At 37.5% G+C, this 6,755-nt stretch overlaps 1 pseudogene; it reads right to left on the bottom strand.

Moving 5' to 3' along the window:
* Nucleotides 1-4,128: 4,128 nt before the first annotated feature.
* LOC131678681 (odorant receptor Or2-like) lies at nt 4,129-5,810 on the bottom strand (annotated as a pseudogene).
* Between the last annotated feature and the right edge of the window lie 945 nt (nt 5,811-6,755).

Genomic DNA, 6,755 nt, shown 5'->3' with positions numbered 1-6,755 from the left:
TAATATGATATTTACGAAGTGTTCCTTTATCTAGTTTTTTTTTCTAAAATATCTTTCTATTGTGAGCTTCACAAACTCAAGCTTTGGATAAAATGTAAATTTTATCGTTTATAAACAATACAAGATAGTTTTCATAAACAGTAAAATCATAATAATTTAATTTAGAATTAAATAGAAATAGCCTAACATATGTTAATACTTTGAACACATGGAGTCTTCATGTCATCAACAAAGTGGTTTGTAATAGCACTTCCCAAAATTTTGCTGAAGACATTAAGTCTGGAACTAAATTTGTTTGAAGAGTAAATTCACCATAAATACTCCTTGGAGGATATAACGCCAGAATTATTTTATCAAATGATGCGCTGTTTAACGTTTGTAAAATTCATGGAAGAAACTAAACCTGCGAAATTGGCGGAACGGAAAACGCCATTTTTCATAAATTCCCCTACTTTTGGAAGAGGGTTTTCTAGTTATTAATTTTATAATGTTTTCGTCTCAACTCGACACAATCCCAAAATAAAAACGTTTTCAGCAAATGTTGGAAGTTATGAAATTTTTCAGTGAGCAGTTCTAAGTTTCATAGACATTAAAGCTATTCCAGTTTCGCTTCTTATTAAAAAAGGACCTAATCCATATTACAGTACACCCCTTCAAAATTGAACTCAATATGATAGTAAATTATGATTATGATTGATTTCAGAACTCTGGAATGAGTTTCTGTTGGAATTGATGGTATTAAACAACTATGAGATCAAGACCAATAGATCAGGATCGCATTCTCACAATTTTACAAAGGTCCTCATGATGTTTCAAACAATAGGTTATCAATGTACTGATCAGATAATTATCATTGTAATATTGAATTAAATCAGTCAGCATTAATAAATTTCTAACTTCAATCCAATTTTTTTTTTTGTGAGGGGGGTGTTGTAAAACCACAAAGCATCCTCTTGGCTACACCGCTGCTTGGAGTTATTCATTCCGCTTTTCATTTTCCGAAACATGTTTCAGATCAATCCGATGGTTATAAGTCAGAAGGTTCCCGCAAATGAAAATTTTTGCACCGATAAGTGATCAAGTTCCATCTAGACAACTTGGAGTTGTTCCGTGGTTATTCTAGCGATTGTAGACAGAGAAATGAAATACGAAATTCGTTTTATCCAAACAATATTTGGCTCATTTAAATGGATTATTACTATATTGAACAATAAATAGGCGACAAAGGGTAATCCACAAACAACTAGCCATAACTTCTAAAGTATTCGAAATATGTAGTTGATGTCTTCAGTGAAGTTATTCGCTAAAGTAAGAGCTACAAATTTGCAGAAGACATTATTTCAATACAATCACTTCCAAGAAAATTTATGAAAATATCTCACTCTTAGGGGGATTATTCAGTAAAATCACAATACGAAAAAAAAGGGTATATTGTATGCTTTAAATTCTCCGAAGACACTATTGACCTAAAATTATCCGTTTTGGCGCCAATAATACATTGAATGTTTTTGGTCTTATTTCTGGCTATGGGAAATGATTAAAGTCTTTCGTCCGCATTTAATGTTAAATATCTCTTTTCATAACAATCATTCATAATGATTTCAACAATCTCTAGCTTTTTCAAAAGGTATTCGTTTAAGCTTTCTAGAAATATATAAATTGTTTGGTTACGTCGTCAATTTCGGCAGCAAATTTTAAAAAAACTGCGGAAAACGCGATTTTCGCACCTTCAAACATTCATATCTTGGAAACTAAACATCATAATCAAAAACCATTTAATAGTGTTCTGTCTGGCTGTTAGACCTTTCATTTAAAACTATTTTGGAGAAGATCGGTTCAGCCGTTGCTGAGAAACACGAATGACAGTTTGTCGGTTACACACACAGACATTGTCCCAAATCGTCAAGCTGAGTCGATTGGTATATAAAACTCGGCCCTCCGGGCCTCGGAAAAAATCTTGAAAGTTTGAGCGAATTCTATACATTTCATTTCTAAGAAATGTAAAAAGCGTTTGAACCCCCAACGGTCCCAGTGGCATGGCCAGGGACTACGGGTTTAGCCAAAATCCTTCTAACCGCGGAGTAACACTTTGTCGGAATCTTCCGTTTTCTGTCAGTGGAAGTTCACTTGAAAGTTACGAGTTTTCATATATTTTCCGTTCTATTTTATTTCTTAAATATATTTGGAGCCAAATGGACCCGACTATTTAAAGTAACGCGTCAATCGAATCTGTGACAAAAGGTCGAAAGATAAATTGTCGAAAATACAAAAGGTCGAAAGGACATAAGGTTGAAAGACAGAAGGTCGAAAGACAAAATGTCGGAAGATAGAAGTCGGACACAGGTCCGGCGAAACACTTTTTCCCGAGTGGGTAAGAATCGCTTACATTAATGCAATAAATACGAGCGAAAATTGCAAGCGTTCGGTTAATGCGCAAGCTTCCTTGCATGTAATACAAGAAATAGAAAAACGAATTTTGCCAATGTATTAGCGATGTATGTGTATTGGTGTCAAATATGCGTTAGATAAAAAAGACGCTGGCATTGGAAAATGAGCCCCACACGGGCAGCTTACTAAACAATCCTTTATCCATCCAATCACGCTATCAGATAGTTACGTAATGTAATAAAAGACGCAACCAGATTTGAACTCATGCCCTACGCATCGTAACACTGACTGTAAGCACTGATATGTTCTTACATATAAGAACAGGACGTTAAAACTCGTACAATCAGCACATCCGCCATTCGATGCTGTCTCGTGTGTAATGAATAAGCCATAATACTGCGTTTGACGATGTGGAATGAATAAAACGCAGACAGTAAATAAAAACTCGGCGTGCGTTGTTATAACTACCAGCATAGGCACGTGAATGTGGTGGCAATCCTTTGACAGTGTGTTGGAGAAACGTATGTACGTATAGCAAGAGATGAAGTGAGTTTATATGCTTGCAAACATTGCATGCGGCTGTAACTGCAAATTTGCAAGCGATGTCGCTTGCAATTATTGCAAGAGATTTTTGTATTGAGTGTATGCATATTCTAATCTCACTCACTTTTCTCAGAAATCGCTGAACCGAATTGCTCAAACTTAGTTTCAAGCTGGTATTGAATTTTTAGTTGATCCGACTTCCGGTTCCGGAGTTATGGGTTTGAGAGTGCGACGACACAGAAATTTTTGCCTTTCTCATATAGAAAGGATATGCAATCATTCAAAAAATCCCCAACCTAATTTCGACTGACATAATGTTTCTGAATTTGAACAGGGGCGTAGCTAGGGTTGTACGGAGAAAAGTTATACCGGACCTCACTGGTCACACCCCATTTTAATTTCCCTTAGATCACCCCTCAGACCACCACCCCATCCATCACTTATACCCCTCCCTCTCTCAATCTCGTCATCCTTATACCACCGCTATATCACAAGGCATACCAAATTAAGCTAGGGAGTGGTTCGTTCGTGACTCATTCGTCCTCCTCACACACCCACCCTCGCATAACAAAATTACGTAGCCAGATAAGATAAAAAATTTTCTTCTATCAGCAAAAGTTGCCCCTAAAAATGCTTTAAAAGTACGCAGAAAAGTGCTTTTGTGAGAAAAATCACGCTAAAAAACTGTACGGAGAAAACTGTTTTTTTTTTAAAAAGACACCCTTAGTTATGACATGGAACTCACTATAAAATCTTCAACAAAGTGCTCAGAATTGATTGTTCTAGAATATTGCAAAAGAAAGTATCATTCTATCTCAACTAAAATTTGAAATAATTCCTACAACTTTGACATTTTAAGGACTACCCTAAAACCGTTTCAGCCATAATATGCAGTTTGTCACGCCCAATAAATATTTCTAAGACATCAAATCTCGAAATCGAAAGATGAAAGCGTAATCAATTGTTTCCCGCTAATTTCGCTTCCTGGACCACTGTGCAACGGAAGGAAACTGCGAGTGCAAAATTTTGCCTGCTTCTAAAAGCATGCAACCCCAGAAAAACCGGATCAAGTTGACCCCCAAACAATGTAAGCTATGCTTGTCTAGTGCAGCAGAAAATATGTGCAACAAGACTAGATTGCTAGCCCTGCGGAGTGAACTTCATCGAATGTCAGCATGCGTTGGTAGTTGTCTCTTTTTAATTATACACTTGTCTCAACAGCGTAAAGTACGAATAGGATGCATTCAGCAGCGATTGGAACATCTCCAACGTCATCGGGTAAATGTTTCCAACCGTGATCTGAAACGAGGCCGGCGTAAAATAGTAGAAGAAAAACAAAGCAATAAATATTTTCGGGTGAAAAAAAAGTGTAGCTATTGATACCTCCAAAGGACGCTGGGAACTGAGAATTATCTGGGAGAACTTTTTTTTCGTTGAATTTCCCAGCTCGGTCAAAGGTACATCGTAAACTGCTTCAGCGATGTTCATGCTTTCCTCGCGGACCTCATTGGCGCGCCAGTAGAAGGTGAAGATTTGCGCAATTATCAAAAAGATGTAACCGGCAATAATCGAAATCTGCGCTTGATTCTCGATCTAAAATTAGCGTGAATCAGTATTTCGTTGATATAGACAGTGTCATGTTGTACCAAATTGAATAGAAATAGCAACGCACACAGAATAGTTTCAAAAGAGAGCATTTCAATCAGGCATACGTAAGTAACCAATGAATTTAGATCTTCCACGTAGCGAATGACCAGTAAGTGGTTTTCGATTAATTTCTCAACCTTTGAATCCAGAATTTCTCCCCTCTCTTTTTTCATAGTAGCTTTAAACGTTCTTAACAATCGCTGCAGTGTTTTGATCTGAATCAGTCCAAACAAAGTAGTCGATGCGAAAAAACTGGTGAACGGAATGTACATGCAGCAACCCGGAAACGTAAAAGCCACTTGAGCAATGTAAAAAATTTCGTACTGTGGGGATTAGACGATTTTCACTCCCGGAATGAGCATCCCGTAAGGCAATTCGCGTCCTTCAGTAAACAATGGGTAGGTCACTGAACAGTGATAACAATAACAATTTTTCTTTTGCGATTAGAGCTATGTTCACCTATTAAAACCTGTTAAAATGTGTCTAAGGAACAACATTTGATGATCTGTGGGCATGTAGGCCCTATTAAATCAGAGTGTAAGTGATCTTACTATGGAAACATAGCAAAAATACGATTTTTGATTGGAGACACCTCTAAATCATGTCCAAATTGAGTCAATTTTAACGAAACTTCTTAAATTCTCACGTAGAACCAAAATCTGGGCTGACCCATATATATTTCAAAACTTTTTCAAAATGTGGAGAGGTCTACTGAACACATACAGCTAACGAAACCCAGTCCAAGGTTTGCCAAGGATAATATTCGACCTCTTTTGGTAAACTTTCCAACAATTTGTTTAACATACTCGTCTTCCATTGCCTGTAATTGAATTTTTCAACGTGAATTAAGTTTGGTATGAAATATACTTTCTCTAACCTGTATCTCTTTATAAACAGCTGCTATGTTCCATAGAAACTTCTCGAACATTTTGCGATTGTAAATCACGATCACAATTGGAAGCTACCAAAAAAAACCTATTGATTCATGCAAGGTAGAAAAAGCAAACTCCCAAACAACTTACCACCGAATTAAACCAAAACACCGTATAGCCTTCTATAATCACCTCATCGATGTTGCCCCACGCTCGGTACAGATCGGCAAACATAAACACATTCATCACGCCTACTGGGATGATGCTAACGTACCGCATCGCGTCATGTTTCAGCACAAACGACCAGAAACGCCACACGCGAACGTTGATCGAAATTATCGGATAATCGAGAATGTCCATATCTGGATCAGGATCGGAATCGATTGCTATCTGAAGCTTGAATGTACCTCAAACAAAGGCTAACTTGTCCTGTGCGATTTATACGATACGTCAGGCTTTTGTCAATTTCATACACAATATCAACGACATGGAAATGTATTAAACTTTCCTTGACGGACCGGTGACACGACTTTGACGTTCTTTGCCATTGTCGGAAACTGGTGTATCGTTTGAATCGGGTTTAATGGAACCCAATTTCAACAATAACTGCTACGATAATAGTTATCCATGAATAAATGAGAAGATGATGGTTTCGCCACCTGATGTCAACACCTTTGCATACTGCGTATTTATCCCTCGATAAATGATTGTTGGCAAAACAATCGATTGTTGGAATTTGCTAAACTGGAAAATAAAAGTTTTTGTCGCACAAAATGCGGAATAAAAGCTATGCTTTGACCGTGAAATTGCGACTCTGAACTAATTCTTATGTTTCGTCCACACGAATAAAGAAAAACAATTTTTCTACCCTACTTTTGTATTTTTTCCGCTGATATTTTCTGTCCTTTTAGTTATTCTTATCCTTAAAACATCGACCCGATGGCGCTCCCATTCAGCATTTCGTGTCTCCAATATGTGGAAATAAATCATCATCGACATCATCATCATCATCATAGGAATCCACAAGACTTGTTGGCATCATTCTCGCCCACGCATTTGCAGCCGTACTTCACTGCAGAGAATCTCCATCTGCATCGAACTGTCTACGTCCTTGAGCTGGTTCTCGGTGTTTTTGGTCGTGGGTGGAACACATTTTTTTGATATTCCCTTGAAAATAACAATTTTTCGAAGCATCCTTCCAGGGCATGAATAAAATATGAACTGCCTGGCGGAGCTGTTCACCCATCAATTAGTGATTCATGCTAATGACTATCGGATCAGACCGGTTGCTACAGCAGCAGCTCT

The sequence above is a fragment of the Topomyia yanbarensis genome, chromosome 2 (genome assembly GCF_030247195.1).
Source record: "Topomyia yanbarensis strain Yona2022 chromosome 2, ASM3024719v1, whole genome shotgun sequence".
In the NCBI taxonomy this organism is placed as follows: domain Eukaryota; kingdom Metazoa; phylum Arthropoda; class Insecta; order Diptera; family Culicidae; genus Topomyia; species Topomyia yanbarensis.
Note: the sequence above shows the minus strand (reverse complement) of the source record. Positions and strands in the feature narration are given on the sequence as shown.